The sequence below is a fragment of the Rhinatrema bivittatum genome, chromosome 3 (genome assembly GCF_901001135.1).
Source record: "Rhinatrema bivittatum chromosome 3, aRhiBiv1.1, whole genome shotgun sequence".
In the NCBI taxonomy this organism is placed as follows: Eukaryota; Metazoa; Chordata; class Amphibia; order Gymnophiona; family Rhinatrematidae; genus Rhinatrema; species Rhinatrema bivittatum.
The window spans coordinates 152586862-152606054 of record NC_042617.1 but is presented as its reverse complement, the minus strand read 5'-3'; positions in this window follow the sequence as shown (position 1 = coordinate 152606054).

Sequence of the window (19193 nt, the reverse complement as noted above, 5' to 3'; positions counted from 1 at the left end):
CGAGTAGATGTGAATCAGTTATTTACACTTTCAGGCAATAGAAGGACTAGGGAGCATTCCATGAAGTTAGCAAGTAGCACATTTAAGACTAATCGGAGAAAATTCTTTTTCACTCAACGCACAATAAAGCTCTGGAATTTGTTGCTAGAGGATGTGGTTAGTGCAGTTAATGTAGCTGGGATCAAAAAAGGTTTGGATAAGTTCTTGGAAGAAAAATCCATTAACTGCTATTAATCAGGTTTACTTAGGGAATGGCCATTGCTATTAATTGCATCAGTAGCATGGGATCTTCTTGGTGTTTGGGTACTTACCAGGTTCTTGTGGCCTGGTTTGGCCTCTGTTGGAATTAGGATGCTGTGCTTGATGGACCCTTGGTCTGACCCAGCATGGCAATTTCTTATTTTCTTATGTTCTTAGACAAATCGTAACTCCTCACCAGATTGACAATCTGCCTCCATGATGGGGTTTTCATCAGGACTCTGGAAATAAGTATAGAACTTCCTTAGAGTGAAGTCCTCTTTCTGAGCATTAACCAGATCCCCCTTCGGTAACCCTTCCATATGGGAGAACTACTGAGTCCACATAACTTCATTTACATTGTCAGTATGGGAGACAGTCTCATTAGGAGTTCATTCCTGATCATCTTTCCTAGCTGAATGGTGAGCCAGAACTTACCTCCTATCAATACGAACATTGCTCCATAGGCCCTTAGGGCCATATCACATGGGGCCACCCTAAGACTAGGCTCTCCTTCTAAGAAAGTTAATAACTTATCAAATAAGTTTTGGGTGATTAGGGTAACCTCAGATTTAGGGATGTGAATCATTTTTCTGATGATTGAAAATATCGTACGATATTTTCAAACTCATGAGAAATCGGGGGCTGCCTTTAACCGATAGGAAAACCCTACGAAATTGTTTGTGGGGTTCTCTTATCGTTTTGGGGGAGGGCAGGAAAAATGTCACACAAAAATAACCCTTAAACCCATCCCGACCCTTTAAAACATATCCTTTAGCTTCCCGCACCCTCCCGACCCCCCCAAAAAACTTTTTAAAATTACCTGGGGATCCGGGGAGCCATCTCCCGCTCTCGGGTCATCGGCTGCCACTAATCAAAATGGCCCTTTGCCTTTACCATGTGACAGGGTATCCGTGCCATTGGCCGGCCCCTGTCACATGGTAGGAGCACTGGATGGCCCACGCCAAAATGGCACCAAAATGGATGGCCCGTGCCAAAATGGCACCAAAATTGCCCGTGCCAAAATGGCGGCAAAATGGAACCCAAATGGCACGGGCCATCCAGTGCTCCTACCATGTGACAGGGACCGGCCAATGGCACGGACACCCTGTCACATGGTAAGGGCAAAGGGCCATTGGCGCCATTTTGATTAGTGGCAGCCGACGGCCCGAGAGCGGGAGATGGCTCCTGGGACACCCACTTGACCACCAGGTAATTTTAAAAAGTTTTGGGGGGGTCGGGAGGGTGAGGGAAGCTAAAGGATATGTTTTAAAAGGTCGGGGTGTGTTTTTTGTTCATTGGCTCGGGCGCAGCCAATAAAAAAAAAACCCGATCGGACCGCACGAAAAAGATTTCACTATGGTCCCCGAACAAGGAATCAGAACTGAATATACCTTGTATTCTAGCAGGGATCATATATCTGATTTCCTGAGGTTTCAATTTTCCTAAGAAATGCTTATGCTTTCTGATGGAGTCTACATCCAACATGTGGGCAGTACTCTCATAAAGCAGAGAATAGCCTTTTGCTGCAGAAGCCATGGCATCAACTGTTTCAGGTAGTAGAGCTCCATTTGAACATATGGTTGAGACCTGGGAACAAACAGAATCAATTATTCATTTTGTGCTAGTAAAAGGTCCAGGGACACATGTATTCTCTTTTGAGGTGCTCAGCCTTGTACTATTCTTAGAATCCTCAGCCTTTCTCTGGTTTTTCTTGGGCCCTTTCTCAGGTGTCAGTGGGGTACTGTCCTGTTTGTCCCTGAGGCTCTGGAGCATGGCTTGGACCCTGGTTAGCTGGCTTTCCAAAGCCTGTGCCTTGTTTAAGTTTTGCCTATCCCTCCTGTTGCAGTACTTTCGGGGATGCTGTGTATCACCTGAGCTGGTTTCCAAGGGAGTTGTGGAATACTGCTCAGGAGGAGGTGTTCTAGACCTTTCTGATGTAGGATAAGAAGAGACAGAATTAATTCCAAGGTTTCCTTCTGGTCTCTTAATTATGGTTCCCTTTCTTCTTCTTATCAGTATACTGCCCTCTAGTGGTTGTTTTACTTTTGTTGAAAATTTCATAGTGCTTCTCAACTACTAGGATATCCAAGGATGCCTCCTTGCTGGCAGCGAAAAGAACTCTATAGTTTGTAGGGAATGCCTCATAAAACATGTCCCTGAACCATTTCCAATCGGCTTCACTGGAATAGTTATCATTATAAAAGAAAGTTTGTTTCAATTTATAGCTAAATTATTTAGGTCTCTCATTTTCTCGGCAGGACATGGTATGTGCCACTTTTCTGGAGAGGACCTCATTGCCATAGGCGCTAAAATGTTCCTAGATGCTCCTTGGTTTCTTTTGAGATACTAACAGTGCACTTCTGAGTTTCCTCACTAAAGCTCCAAGGGATAAAGGCAATCCTGTCTTTCTCAGAATTAATGCCTAGAAGCTTGAACGTATCCTGAAATTTAGCTAGATGTTGCACTATGGTAAGCCCAGACCCCTCCCAAAATAGCAGAACCAGCTTTCTCATGATCGTAATCTGCAGAGCTAAACTTTGTTGTGGATCAGCACCCTCTAGTGGCACTGATAGGGTGATAGCATGGGGAGTAGGCTCCAATCCCAGTTCCTAGCTAGATCTTCCCAGTAACCCTGCTGGCCTCCATGTTCTGTAACAGGGATAGGCATGCCTCTCCCCTCTCTCCTCCCTCTCGGGCATGCTGGAAGCCATGGCTAGTTTCCTGATCAAAGACCCTGGGATCCAGGCCCCCTCTATCCAATTGTCTTCTGTACTCCCAGAGGTCTCTGTGAAATCCCTCTCATTCATGATTATAGGGCAGTTCAAACTCAGACTTTTGATCTCTTCCCCCCGATTCAGGGGCTGGATATCTGCTCAAGCCCAGTTGCTGCGGGGGGGGGGGGGGGGGGGGTGTTAATCCATGTAGGATCTTACTTGAGGGTTCCAACTAGCTCATCCTGCCCCCAGCTGCCAATGCTGAGGGGATCTGCTTCAGCTAGCTCTGGATGGAGGTTGAATATAAACTTGGGCATACTCAATTGGTCATGGGATTCTTTTAATTGGACCATTAAATCATGCTTTTCTTGTTGCAGACGAGACAGTTTTCTGCAAATTTATTACATTCTGGCTACTCTGTGCTAACTTCTCTTGCTTTTTTTTTTCAACGTGCTTTCTTGCCTTTGGTTTCAATCCACTAAGAACTCACAATGCATAGCCAGCTCTGTTGGGGGCTGCCCATTTTCTTGTGCGTTTAAAAAGCCTTTTGCCGCTGCCAATTCCTATTCTAATGCCTAGTTCATAGCTCTCACACTGTCTCCTGATACAGCTTGGAGTTTTACCTGAGTCATCAAGGGCCTAATATCTGCCTGATTGGTTTCCTGGGCAGACAATAGCTCCTCTCTCTCTGCAACTTGTGTCCCAAACTGTTTATCTCTTGCGAGAGCTGTCATAGCTTTCCCCCTCTGCTTAGGATTAGAGATGTGTATTTGTTTAAAACAAAAGTGCAAAATGCAACAAATAAGGCTAATTAATTTCATTCAGGGGGCCTGAACCGAATCAGGGGCCCTTAGAATGAAACAAACCTTATTCGCTCATTTCATTTTAAACCAATGCATCGGGCCTAGGTCTAGGCCCAAAGCCGGGGCTTTGCCTAGAGTATAGGCCAAGGCCCAAAGCAGGGGCCATGGTCGAAGCTCTAACAGATGCTGTCATTTGACAGTGAAGAGCCGAAGAAAGAAGAGGACCGAGAAGAGGAGCTCCCAGGCCTGGGCTCCAAGGCCTGGGCTTGACGTTGTATTGAAGTCCAGGCATCAAGACCCGGTCTTCTGGCCGAGGCCCTGGTGTCAGGACCCAGCCTCTAGGTTGGGTCACTGAGCTGGGCCTGGGTCCAGGCCAAAGCTCCGGCATCAGGACCTGGTCTTTGGGTTAGGTTGTGGCATCAGGTTTGGGCTCGGGCTCCAGCTTAGGCCAAGGATCAGGCTTCAGGACTGGCTTCCAGGTCAGGTTGCTGTGTCGGGCCTATGCTCACACTCCAGCATAGGCTGAGGAACAGGCATCAGGACTTGGTTTCTGGGTCAGGTGGTGGTGTCGGGCCAGGGCTCAGGCTCATGCTGGGGCTTGAGCACTAACTCCAAAATTAGGGAAACCCAAAATAAACACTCCCCGAACCATTTTAAAAATTAAATCAAACATCCCAAAACAAAAATGATATGAATAAAGAAAACAAAGAAATTCCTACTTTTTGCTGATTTTCTCAGTAATTTGTGCTGAATATTTGCATCAACTCTTACATAAGAAAGACCATACTGGATCAGACTAAAGGTTTTTCAAGCCCATCCTCCTCTCTCTGACAGTGGCCAATCCAGGTCACAAACATCTGGTGGGATCCCAAAGAACAGATTCAATCCTTTTTGCTTATAACAAGGGACAATTAGTAGTTCTCCCAATTCTACAAAACTAATGATGGTCAATAGACCTACTCTCCAGGAAGGGCCCAACAATAGTGGCATGAAGATCACATGACACCATAAAAGAGGGCAAATGAAAGCATTACCTCATGTTAACATATTGGAAATGGAAAAAGTACTGCGTGATGGTGCTATAGCTCTTTCACTTGCTCCTATAGTATGACAGAAGAAGAAAGGAACTATGTAGAACTCAGCCCTTCATAGAAAGCATGAATGTTGCCAGACTTTGAATCTACAAGTTCATGGGTTTCCAATTTTGATAAAACATGTTTCTTACCCCTAATATCAATTTACCAACACAAAACAAATTTGCTTTATAAACATACCAGTTCAAGTCAGACCAGGAAATTACTTTTTAATCCCATGGCAATTAGAAGATTATTCCTTCTAATCCTGGATTTAAAATTATGTAAAACGGGCTTGTTCTTGCCCTCTAAGAAGCTGCAATCTACAGATAATATTGAATATTATGCTGAGGACTTGTTCATAAGGAAATTATTCAAAGAAACACACTTATTAAAATGCTAACTGAGTGTCTCCTTTTCAAATAATGATAACATCAGCAAATTTCAGAGCCATTGGGGCAGCTAAAGCTAGAAAATTGATTGACTCTCTCACAAAGTGGCTCTAATTCAACTAATTAGATGCTGTATGGGTGTTGAAGTTCAGGCTCAGTGATTCATTACTTTTCCCAGTAACTTTACCTCACTCATTTAAAGTTCTTGAAAGTTAAAGCTAGCTGCAGAAATAAGTACACACATTTATTTAACACATCAAGATAGTTTTCCACTAAAGGCAAATTATGCCTCAGCATTGTTTGTGGGCAAATGTAATTATTCATCTCTCTTGAGAAGAATCATCAGGTATCAAGCGAGGAATGGGAAACCCCTTCATCATATAAAACAGTACTCTGGAATTTCTTATGCTTTTTTATTTTTTAATATGATGGGCTTAGATCATCCAAATTCCTTTTGACCTCTGAAGGGAAAATAGAGACAAAAACCAAAATCTCAACAGTCATAAATATTCATAACAATATTTAGAGGGCAAAAACCTAACTCTGAATTCAAGTGCTGCCACAGGCTTGCAGATCTCGTTATTCCCTATAAGAGTGATGTGGACACTGTTAATGTGTGTAGGAAGCATCTATTTGCTATTTTATAAACATTGAAAGTATGCGCGTATTTTCGGTTTACCATGCACGTTTTACTGAAGCAGCCTGGGGCTTTCCAGGGCAAGGTCAAGAAGTACATGCGGAAGTTATTATATAAGTGGTATACGCATAGCGCAAGTGAAATTGGGTGTCTGTTGTGCATGATTTTAGGGTGGGGGACCTGGATGAAATGGTGGAGAATCAGGGTGAAGTGGTAGAGGATCCAGGTAACGAGACAGACTGGGTAAATTGAAAGTGGTATCAGCAAATTGGTGATTTCAAGTACGCGCACAAGTATATAGTTCCAAAATGGTATCTGTGCACACTTTGTAAAGTACCCACCTCCTTGTATAAATCAGGGTTATTACACATGCATGTTATAATTTGTTTTTGTACTTTCACAATACAGGCAGAGAAAATAAGTACTTTCACTGCATTGGGAATATCTGCACATACTGAAAACCTTTCAGAGCAGAACTATGTGGTATTTTATAAAATATGTGGTTTGCTGTTGCGGTCTGCACCGCTTCCCCTCTCTTCCCCGTGACCAGTGCCTACCTCCGCATCTGGGGACGCCGCACTCCGCGGTCTCCAGGACCCAAAGACGCGCTCAGCTCCATGTGGCATCCCCCATTTGCCTGTCTCTCTCACCACGGTCCTGCACGCGCAAGCGAGTACGGCCACTTAGAGTGCCCAGAACCCGGAAGTCAAGCCCCGCCTGCGCTGATGACGTCATGCTCCGAGACAGATATAACCGGCGTCCGGACGTTCCCTCATCGCCTTGCAACGAGGTTCACTACAGTCTTGTAGTTCTGAGTTGCGCTTCGTCTTGCTGTGTTCCTGCCGTTGAGCTTGGAGTTCCAGACTACGCTCTGCCTGCTGCCTGCCTCGACCCCGGTTCGTCCCTGACTACGCTCTGCCTGCTGCCTGCCTTGACCCCGGTTCGTCCCTGACTACGCTCTGCCTGCTGCCTGCCTTGACTCCGGTTCGTCCCTGACTACGCTGTGCCTGCTGCCTGCCTCGACCCCGGTTCGTCCCTGACCACGCTCTGTTGCCGCCTACCTTTGATATCGGCTCATCTCTGTTCCTGCTTCAGCCTTCAGCCTTGCCTTCACCTGCTGGCTGCGGACCCCGCTCCAGGTTTCTACTTGCTCCTACTCACGTCTGCTCCTTTGGAGACTCTATTATCTATGGACTTCCTGGTTCTCTATTGCTGGACTCTCTCTCTAGTACCCAAGTCCCAAGGTGCCAGAACCCTACGGGCCCCTCCTGGGGGGTTCTGGGTACCCGGGTGAAGATCTTGTGCTAGACTCAATTACCATTGGACTTCCTGGTTCTCTGTTACTGGACTCTCTCTCTGGTACCTAAGTCCCAAGGGGCCAGGACCCTACGGGCTCCTCCTGGGGGGTTCCTGGTTCCCGGGCAGTCTCCTGGTGAACACTTTGAGCCTTGGCTCCGCCTCCCGGTCTACCCCGCCTCTCGTGGTAGGTCGGCCCAAGGGTCCACTATTCCACAGCAGTACCCAACTGCAACAGTTTGCAAGGCCATGGACTCGGCGGAGACCCCGAGCCTTCAGGCCATCCCGGGAATGGCTCAACGCCTCCAGCAGCAGCAACACTGCATAGACACTCTAGCAGCCACCGTAGAACAGTTGGTCGCCCAGCTAGAGGTTTCTGCTCGGGAGTCACATCAGGCATCCACTGTCACTACTGCTTCAGTTACGCAGCTACCTACGCCCCACTGGTATGCCGGGAACAGCAAGTCCTGCCGAGGGTTTTTAAACCAGTGTCAAGTACGGTTTACCCTTCTGCCGGCCCAATTCCCTTCTGACGCAGAGAAAGTAGCGTTCATATTTTCACTCCTGGATGGCAAGGCCCTTAACTGGGCTTCACCCTTGTGGGAATGCCGGGACTCTATGCTACAGAATCTGGAGGAGTTTCTCCTCAATTTTCGGCTTGCCTTCGACAACCCGGCACGCCTAAGTGCTGAAGCCTCAGAACTCCTGACTCTCCGGCAAGGAACACGCCCAGTGGCGGATTATGTTATCGAGTTCTGCACGCTAGCCATGGAGGTCGGTTGGCAGGACGACTGTCTGAAGGGCATCTTCCTTGAAGGACTTTCTGGCCGAATCAAGGATGAGCTGGCAGGTTGAGACCTACCAGGGGACTTGAACGATCTCATTGACATAGCTGGTAGGGTGGACCGTCGTCTCCAGCAGCGAGAAAAGGAGATCCGTTCGTCCCGCAGACCGCCTCCTCCGTCATCTACCACTTCTAGATCCTGGGCTCTCGGGGCTTCTCCTACTCCGGTGTCTAGTGGGGAACCCATGCAGGTCGGCAGGTCTCCACTGACTCCTAAAGAAAAGAAAAGACGGCGTACGCTTGGCCTCTGCCTCTATTGTGGAGGCAAGGGGCATTTTTTCTTGACTTGCCCGGAGCGTCTGGGAAACACTCCTGCCTAGGCTATACTAAGGAGCTACACCTAGGCGCTTCCGGATCAGCTCCTCTGTGCACATTGCCTGTAACCCTGAAGTATCCTGGAGGGGAACTCCAGGTCCGTGCGTTCATAGACTCAGGTGCAGAAGGGAACTTTATAGCGGCCGACCTGGTGGCCCAGCTCGCCCTCCCCACAGTGCAAAAGGTCCCTCAGCTGCGGATCTCATCCATCCGAGGCACTCTGCTCCCCGGGGCCATTACCTGCTCTACCGCTCCCGTTACTCTACAAACCGGATTATTCCATTCGGAGCACATCTCTTTGCTTGTCTTAGAGCGAGCCCTGCACCCCTTGGTTCTGGGACTGCCGTGGCTCTGTCTACATTCGCCCCTAATACGATGGGACGACTTTCAGTTGGTTCGGTGGGGGCCAGCCTGCTTTGAACACTGCTTGCAACTTCCGCATCCGCCTAGACCCCTGAATGTCTGCTCCTCCCAGCTGTTGCCTGAGCCATACCAGTCCTTCGAGGATGTGTTCTCCAAGGAGATGGCAGAGCTTCTTCTGCAGCATAGGCCGTTTGACTGCCCCATTGACTTACTGCCCGGTATCACCCCGCCTCGCGGCCGAGTGTACCCCCTGTCTTTACCCGAGACCAAGGCCATGTCACAGTATGTGACGGAGAACTTGGCCAAAGGGTTCATCCGGCCCTCTCGCTCTCCTGCAGGCGCCGGCTTCTTCTTCGTGACTAAGAAGGATGGTTCTCTAAGAACATAAGAACATAAGAAATTGCCATGCTGGGACAGACCAAGGGTCCATCAAGCCCAGCATCCTGTTTCCAACAGAGGCCAAAAACCAGGCCACAAGAACCTGGCAATTACCCAAACACTAAGAAGAACCCATGCTACTGATGCAATTAATTCACCAACTCGAGCATACAAGGGAATCCTTGTGTGGTGGTAATCTTGTACGGAGGTTTTCGATGAGGATAACCAATTTGCAGTTATCCTTTCTTTTACCTCCGTCTATTATTCTTTTATTAAGGTCAAAAATATTTTTTAAAGGTGCTCTTTCGTGTGATTTTTCTTAAAATCCCTTCTCCCCTGCTGCTTTTCCGACCCACTGCTAGTCTTACGTCATACTTATCAAGGTTGTCGCCTTTGTTGATGTCTCATGGGTACGGAGCTGCTTGTCCGACACGGGCCATGTTTCGGCACGGGTGCCTGCTTCAGGGACTATGGGAGAGTGTGCTGTGTCCTATGTAGGGTTCACAGCATTCTAAAGTCTTGTCAAAAGCTTCTGCTGTCTCTCGTGCGACGCCTTCTGTGTTTGCCCGAGGCGTTCAACACCAGGGACGGGCATTACGAGTACCTTGTAATGCCCTTTGGACTCTGCAATGCCCCAGCCGTCTTCCAACACCTCATGAATGAGGTTCTACGAGACTTCCTGAATACTCATGTTATAGTATACCTCGATGATGTACTCATCTTCTCAAAGGATTTGGATTCCCATCATCAGCACGTCAAACAAGTCCTTCAGGTTCTCCGGGAGAACCGCCTTTATGCCAAGATGGAAAAGTGCACCTTTGAGGCCGAATCCCTGCCTTTTCTAGGTTATATTATCTCCTCAACCGGCTTCCGCATGGATCCAGAGAAGGTAGCGGCCATCACACAGTGGCCTCAACCCAAGGGGCTCAAGGCCCTCCAGCGGTTTTTGGGCTTCGCTAATTTCTATAGACACTTCATTCCAGGCTACTCTCACCGGGTGGCTCCACTCACAGCTCTGACCCGCAAGGGCGCCGACGCCAGGAACTGGCCTGACGTCGCTGTTACAGCTTTCGCTGATTTAAAGGAAGCTTTCCTTTCCGACGTTTGCCTCCGACACCCGGACCCCTCCAAGCCCTTCATAGTGGAGGTCGATGCCTCCAGTATCGCCGTGGGAGCTGTGCTGAGTTAGCATTCGGATTCTGGACAACTTCTACCCTGATCCTACTTCTCGAGGAGGTTTTCCCCCGCTGAGAACAACTACTCCATTGGGGACAAGGAGTTATTGGCTATTAAGCTTGCCCTGGAGGAATGGAGGCAGTGGCTTGAGGGAGCGTTACATACCACCACGGTATATACCGATCATAAGAACCTTGAGTTTCTGTCCCAGGCCCAACGTTTGAACCCACGCCAGGCCCACTGGGCCTTGTTCTTTAGCCGATTCAATTTCGTCCTACAGTACCGACCGGCAGCAAAAAACGTCCGAGCGGATGCTCTCTCCCGGACATCTTGTAACGAAGGGGATCAGGAACAGCCTCAATTCATTCTGGACCCGAGTAAGGTCCGTCTATCAGCCCTGACGGTCCTCGCCCAGGATAGGACCATAGTTCCTCGCAGGGATCGTCTCATGGCGCTACGATGGGCTCACGACTCCCTCGTCGGAGGGCATGCCGGGCGTGAGAGAACAATGGAGCTCCTCAACCGATTTTATTGGTGGCCCAACCTCCGGCGGGATGTCGCCACTTATGTGAGGTCCTGTCCTACCTGCGCTCGTCAGAAACCCAGCCCGGGTTCCCCATGTGGTCTCCTTCAGCCCTTGCCAATACCCACCGAACCCTGGACACATCTGGCCACAGATTTTGTGGTAGACTTGCCTCCATCTAGCGGCCATACAGTAATCTGGGTCACTGTAGACCGCTTTTCGAAAATGGTGTATTTGGTCCCTCTACCTAAGCTCCCATCAGCTCCCGAACTGGCCCTTCTCTTCACTCAGCACATTTTTAGGCTACACGGCTTTCCCCAGGATGTCGTCTCCGACCGAGGTCCCCAGTTTGTGGCACGTTACTGGAGAGCCCTTTGTAAGTGTTTCAAGGTGAAACTTAACTTCTCCACGGCCTTTCACCCGCAGAGCAATGGGCAAACCGAGCGGATGAATCGGACGCTGAAGTCCTACCTCCGCTCCTTCGTGAATGAGAAACAGGATAATTGGTCGGAACTATTGCCCTGGGCCGAGTTCGCCTACAATAATCCTGCTCACGCAGCTACTGGCAGGTCTCCATTTCAAGTAGTGTACGGGAAGCCCTTAAGACCACCACTCCCTCTCAACACTTCCAGCGCTTCACCTGCTGCCCAAGTCACTGCACAGCAGCTGCGGGCACTGAGGCATGGAACCCAGCGCAAACTGCGCCGTGCAGCCGCCTCCGCCAAGCAAGTGGCCGATCGCCACCGACGGCCAGCTCCAGCCTACCAGCCAGGAGATCCAGTGTGGCTCAACACCTGGAATATCCATCTCTGCCTTCCATCACGAAAATTTGCACCCCGTTTCTGCGGTCCCTTCCGGGTAGCTGAGAGAGTGGGCCTGGTATCCTATCGACTGAGACTGCCGTCCACCCTACGGATCCATGATGTCTTTCATGTATCCCTGCTCAAACCCGTGGTCCTTTCACGCTTCCACCGCGCACCTCCGGATCCCACCTCTGCACCCATAGATGATGATCCTACGTATCAGGTATGAGAGGTTGTGGACATCCGTTTCCACAACCGCAGGTGGGAGTACCTCCTAGCCTGGGAGGGTTGCGGTGTCAAGGATAATACATGGGAGCCCAGCCGTAACATCCTCGGCAAGGATCTTCTGCAACAATTCCACCGGGACCATCCCGAGAAGCCCGGGCCTCTCAAGAGGGGCCGTTAAGAGGGGGGTACTGTTGCGGTTTGCACCGCTTCCCCTCTCTTCCCCGTGACCAGTGCCTACCTCCGCGTCTGGGGACGCTGCACTCCGTGGTCTCCAGGACCCAAAGACACGCTCAGCTCCATGTGGCATCCGCCATTTGCCTGTCTCTCTCACCGCGGACTCGCGCACGCGCGCGAGTACAGCCACTTTGAGCGCCCAGAACCCCGAAGTCAAGACCCACCTGCGCTGATGACATCACGCTCCGAGACAGATATAACCGGCGTCCGGACGTTCTCTCATCGCCTTGCAATGAGGTTCACTACAGTCTTGTAGTTCTGAGTTGCGCTTCGTCTTGCTGTGTTCCTGCCGTTGAACTTGGAGTTCCTGACTACGCTCTGCCTGCTGCCTGCCTTGACCCCAGTTTGTCCCTGACTACGCTCTGCCTGCTGCCTGCCTCGACCCCGGTTTGTCCCTGACTACGCTCTGCCTGCTGCCTGCCTCGACCCCGGTTCGTCCCTGACTACGCTCTGCCTGCTGCCTGCCTCGACTCCGGTTCGTCCCTGACTACGCTCTGCCTGCTGCCTGCCTCGACCCCGGTTTGTCCCTGACCACGCTCTGTTGCCGCCTGCCTTTGATATCGGCTCATCTCTGTTCCTGCTTCAGCCTTCAGCCTTGACTTCACCTGCTGGCTGCGGACCCCGCTCCAGGTTTCTACTTACTCCTACTCACGTCTGCTCCTTTGGAGACTCTATTATCTTTGGACTTCCTGGTTCTCTATTGTTGGACTCTCTCTAGTACCCAAGTCCTAAGGTGCCAGAACCCTACGGGCCCCTCCTGGGGGGTTCTGTGTACCCGGGTGAAGATCTTGTGCTAGACTCAATTACCATTGGCCTTCCTGGTTCTCTGTTACTGGACTCTCTCTCTGGTACCTAAGTCCCAAGGGGCCAGGACCCTACGGGCTCCTCCTGGGGGGGTCCTGGTTCCCGGGCAGTCTCCTGGTGAACACTTTGAGCCTTGGCTCCGCCTCCCGGCCTACCCCGCCTCTCGTGGTAGGTCGGCCCAAGGGTCCACTATTCCACAGCAGTACCCAACTGCAACAGTTTGCGCTGCACAGTTTATCAAATAATATCACAAATCACCATGCAGCCACTTATGCGCGCAAATGCAGTTCTGCAAATAGGATGCAATTTTGTAAAGGATTCTCCATGAGTAAATAGGTGTGCAGCCATGGAGAAGTCCCTTTGCAAATTATCCCACCCCCAGTGTGGGGAAAGAAGTGGTACCAGAGGTCCTGTGCATCACTGGTGCCATCCTAACCAACTGCATGCTGAAAGTTTATTTTTAACTCCCTGTGCATACTTCCCAGTGAGGAATTTGTATTTCCAAATTTTGTGGTCCCCGACAGAAAAGAGATTTTGAAAGGGAAAACCCATGGGGAATTTCCCCTTGAAAACTGTCTTGCAGGACCTCGGGTACCAAGTACCTGAGTGCCTGCATGTATCATAGGGCTGACCAAAAATTGTCCTCCCTGGGACCAATTCACTAAAGTTCATGTGAAAAATATTGTAGGGCTTGTGTAGTATATTTTCTAGTATGCACATTAAAATTGCAGTTAATTTCAATTTAATTTCAATTTAAAAGATCTATGAGTCACCTAACTAGATATCCTAGGTGAGTTACAGTAAAATGTTTATAAATCTAACAACAAAATCTAATAAATTGATATTAAAAACCTCTATATCTGGTCTATATACAAAATATAACATTATAATAATGCAGGTGCCAAGCTGTCAGTGTCAAAAATCTGTGAATTCAACAGATCTGCAAATTCCATATCTGATCCATGTATATAATAAGTAGTCTAAATAGGCCAGTGCCTGAATAGTAAAATCAGACATCCTACGAATCAAGAAGGTCTGTAAATGCTTCTGAGAATAAGAATGTTTTTAACTTTTTCCTGAAGGACTGTAGGTCTCTAATACTTCTCAATTTCTCTGGGAGGAAGTTACACAGTGAACATTCTTTCCCGGGTCTCACACAACCCCAGCATTCTTATGGAGGAACCTCCAGTAAATTCTTGTTACATGAACACAAGGTTTCATGAGGAGTATAAATTCTATAGATTTAGAATTCAAAATCCTAAACACAATGAAAAGAATCAAATGTAACTTTCCAATGTAATGCAACAAGTGTAGATTGAACAGTGCCGGCTAGATGTATACAAATTGGGAAGTCCCAGTCATAATTTGTGCTACTGCCTTTTGAACCACCTACAGAGTAGGGATGTGAATCGTTTTTCAACGATTAAAATTATCGTCCGATAATGTTTATATCGTCTTAAATCGTTATAGAACACGATACAATAGAAATTCTAACGATTTATCGTTAAAAATCGTTAAATTGTGTTAGTGCGCACTAACTCGAGTTAGTGCGCACTAACTCCCCGTTAGTGCGCACTAACTCGATTTAGTGCGCACTAACTGAAAATGATACAAATAAACACTTTCCAGGTCACTGAAGGTCAGTTAGGAATGAATATGTGTTCCTATTGGCTGGCTGCCCTCTTATCTATTGATGTTACCAAGGTTACCACTGAGGTGATGGTTGGGGGGATGGGAAATGGAACTGGAAACTAACGAACACCAACAGAAAATGAAACAAAGTGTTCACACTTCCCAGGTCAGTAAAGGTCACTTAGGAATGAATATGTATGTATGTATTCCTATTGGCTGGCTGTACTCTTATCTATTGATGTTACCAATATGGTTGGGGGGATGTGAAATGGAAACAGTTGGAAGCTTGACAAAAAAAGTAATGTAATGATCAGCACTCACGTGACTAGAACTTGTTTGTTTATTATTTTTGTTAGCAGGCACCTGAAATGCTAGTGCATGTTGAATTTGCCAATCACTGTGCATTTTAGAAAGGTGGTCCTGGCTGGAACTGTACACAGTTCAAATATATGTAATTGATTGTTGGTAAGTGTATTTTTTAAGTAGCCACACTGGCACCAGTATGTTTACTTTTCCTCCTACTTAACTCACTAGCTCAGCTTTGTAAGAAGGGCTTCTCTGCTTGTGTGTTGTTTTTGTTTGGTGTGAGGAGAGCAGAAACATCAGATCTTTATTCAATCTACTACAGTCATCTCTTACAGTGCCCTATCCCTATTAATACCAGGAGTGTTGTGATCTTCCTGCACACAGTGCCCTAACCCTGATACCAGTCTGAGACAGCTCCCTCCCTGCATTACTAGTGAGAGGCTGGCTTCACAGACAGGGGGGAGCTGCCTGACCCTCACTCCTGACTTCCCCCATGTCCCAGCTAGTGAATGGTGTGTGGGTGAGGGGGGGGGGGGAGGATGGTGAAGTCTGAGACAGCTCCCTCCCTGCATTACTAGTGAGAGGCTGGCTTCACAGACAGGGGGGAGCTGCCTGACCCTCACTCCTGACTTCCCCCATGTCCCAGCTAGTGAATGGTGTGTGGGTGAGGGGGGGGGGGGGGTGGATGGTGAAGTCTGAGACAGCTCCCTCCCTGCATTACTAGTGAGAGGCTGGCTTCACAGACAGGGGGGAGCTGCCTGACCCTCACTCCTGACTTCCCCCATGTCCCAGCTAGTGAATGGTGTGTGGGTGAGGGGGGGGGGGAGGATGGTGAAGTCTGAGACAGCTCCCTCCCTGCATTACTAGTGAGAGGCTGGCTTCACAGACAGGGGGGAGCTGCCTGTCCCTCACTCCTGACTTCCCCCATGTCCCAGCTAGTGAATGGTGTGTGGGTGAGGGGGGGGGGGGGGGATGGTGAAGTCTGAGACAGCTCCCTCCCTGCATTACTAGTGAGAGGCTGGCTTCACAGACAGGGGGGAGCTGCCTGACCCTCACTCCTGACTTCCCCCATGTCCCAGCTAGTGAATGGTGTGTGGGTGAGGGGGGGGGAGGATGGTGAAGTCTGAGACAGCTCCCTCCCTGCATTACTAGTGAGAGGCTGGCTTCGCAGACAGGGGGGAGCTGCCTGACCCTCACTCCTGACTTCCCCCATGTCCCAGCTAGTGAATGGTGTGTGGGTGAGGGGGGGGGAGGATGGTGAAGTCTGAGACAGCTCCCTCCCTGCATTACTAGTGAGAGGCTGGCTTCACAGACAGGGGGGAGCTGCCTGACCCTCACTCCTGACTTCCCCCATGTCCCAGCTAGTGAATGGTGTGTGGGTGAGGGGGGGGGGGGAGGATGGTGAAGTCTGAGACAGCTCCCTCCCTGCATTACTAGTGAGAGGCTGGCTTCACAGACAGGGGGGAGCTGCCTGTCCCTCACTCCTGACTTCCCCCATGTCCCAGCTAGTGAATGGTGTGTGGGTGAGGGGGGGGGGGGGATGGTGAAGTCTGAGACAGCTCCCTCCCTGCATTACTAGTGAGAGGCTGGCTTCACAGACAGGGGGGAGCTGCCTGACCCTCACTCCTGACTTCCCCCATGTCCCAGCTAGTGAATGGTGTGTGGGTAAGGGGGGGGGGGGAGGATGGTGAAGTCTGAGACAGCTCCCTCCCTGCATTACTAGTGAGAGGCTGGCTTCACAGACAGGGGGGAGCTGCCTGACCCTCACTCCTCCGGGGTATTGTGATCTTCCTGCACACAGTGCCCTATCCCTGATACCAGGGGTGTTGTGATCTTCCTGCATGCAGTGCCCTATCCCTATTAATACCAGGAGTGTTGTGATCTTCCTGCACGCAGTGCCCTATCCCTATTAATACCAGGAGTGTTGTGATCTTCCTGCACGCAGTGCCCTATCCCTGATATCGGGATGTGTGCAAGAAGATCACAACACCCCCGGTATCAGGAATAGGGCACTGTGTGCTGGAAGATCACAACACCCCCAGTATCAGGAATAGGGCACTGTGTGCAGGAAGATCACAACACCCCTGGTATTAGGGATAGGGCACTGTGTGCAGGAAGATCACAACACTCCTGGTATTAATAGGGATAGGGCACTGTGTGCAGGAAGATCACAATACCCCTGGTATCAGGGTTAGGGCACAAGTTCTAGTCACATTGACTGATCACATTACTTGTTTTGTCAAGCTACCAACTGTTTCCATTTCCCATCCCCCATATACTGTCAGTAGGAAACTTGGTAACATGAATAAATAAGAGGGCAGCCAATAGGAATACATATTCATTCCTAAACTGACCTTAACTGACCTGAAAAGTGTCAAATTGTATCATTTTCAGTTAGTGCGCACTAACTTCCAGTTAGTGCGCACTAACTCCCGTTAGTGCGCACTAACTCGAGTTAGTGCGCACTAATCGGAAAAAACGATTTTTAACGATTTTTTAACTAAAAAATCGTGCCTAAGACGATTTTCTTGCCCTGCCACACGATTTCTATCGTTAAGACGATATGGAAAATGATTCACATCCCTACTACAGAGCTTATAAAGAGCTTCTAGGAAGACCTATATATATACTGCATTGCAAAAATCAAGGACCAAAGTAATTAAGGTCCGTAATATAGCAAGAAGCAAGTATGATTGATTTGAGCCAATGCAAGATTCAGAGCTTGTAAAAAGCATTCTTAACTACATTCTTAACCTGTGGTTTAAATGACAATGATATGCACTTTTTTACGAGAACTAAAAACAGACCACATTTCTTAATGTTCATGCTACTGAGAAACTGAGCAGTAATAGCTTATGCACACAATGAGATTGTATAAATTGTCTGCTCATAGCCTACTGAATGTTGACCTCCATGTTTCTTACCCTTTGTGCATCTGCAATGTTGCTTTTTTTCCAGCTCCTCTCTGTCTTTACCAAAGCATATAAGAAGTAATTTTCAATGAGTTATGCAGGAGTTACGAGTGTAAAATTTTAGCATATATGCAAGAATGCATTTATATGGCACTAGTGAAACGTGTACTTCACAGTCTCTGAGTGCCTGTGCCTGTTTGGGGGGAGTGGGAGCCTGTACCTGTGTATGCGTGGGGGGGCATGCCTCTGCTTGTCTGTGTATGTCTGTGTTTGGGGATCCTCTGTTTGTATGTATGCCTGTGAGTGTGTAGGTGCTTGTGTCTCTGTGTGTATGCATCTGCCTAAGACTGTGTGTGTTTGGGTATCTATGCCTATGCTTACATGTGTTTTAGTATGTGTGCCTGTACCTGCCTGTGTGTGTGTGCACGCAGATACAAGTCTGAGCCAGTGTACGTGCATGCGAGCTTGTGCACATTATGCAAAATAGGAGCACCGGTGCGCGAGTGCCCTGAGCGCGTAAATCCGGCCGGAATTAGGAATGGTATTATTATATCAAATGTGGACATTTGATGTCCACATTTGATGTCCACATTTGATATTCATATTTGATATAATAATACCTTACAACAAAGCACCGCAAATGATTGAGAAGACCGAGCGATCTCACTTACTATAGGAGATACGCTGCCTGGTTTGCTGATGAGGTCCATTATATAAAAAGAACATACACATAAATAATTTACATTACATAAACACATTTTTTAATAAAATAAAAGTAAAATAATAAAAATAGTAACAAGAAAAAATATAGTAAATTATTTAGAAATAATTCATCCAAAAGTCTATTAGCTTATGGGTGGGCAATATTTTTGAGTCACTCTTATTGATTCCCTTTTTTTGTGACATTGATTGATTTTTGGGATTTCTTTGCTCTTTTTTTTCGTTCAGAATAATACTGTACCATCTCTCACCTGCTGTCTCTGGGCTGAATCGACTCTTACCTCGACTACACTCAGAGGCCCAGCTAAGACCTGCACCCAAAGGCTCAACCCACGGGGAATGAGGGCTGGTATAGGTGAAGCTCCAGTGCCCTCTGTCTATCAGCCCACTCCGCCTGCTGACAGTGGAGACCTATAGGTCCTTACCTATGGGTTGCATGAACCCCACCTCGGCCCAAGGGTCCACCTCTGATGCAACAACAACCTCCAAAAGTACACTCAGGTTTTCACTGCAGGTAAACATTTAGCTAAACGAAAAAAAAAAAAGGCATTTCTGGGAGTTGGGGGGGGGGGGGGGGGGGGGGGGGGAGGAAAACATCACCCATAGATTTTATTTTTAAAATTATGCAGGCTGTTTTACCCCCTGGTAGGAAGAATGGGATGCTCCCAGAAAAGCCACAGGGAGTTCTGAGAAAGGCTGCTTACCTTTCAGTAAATGAAGACTAGACCTGCCATCAGGAGTTCTCATGGATGTAGCAGGGGACTCATTATCATATCTTAAACATTAGAGCCTAAATATGG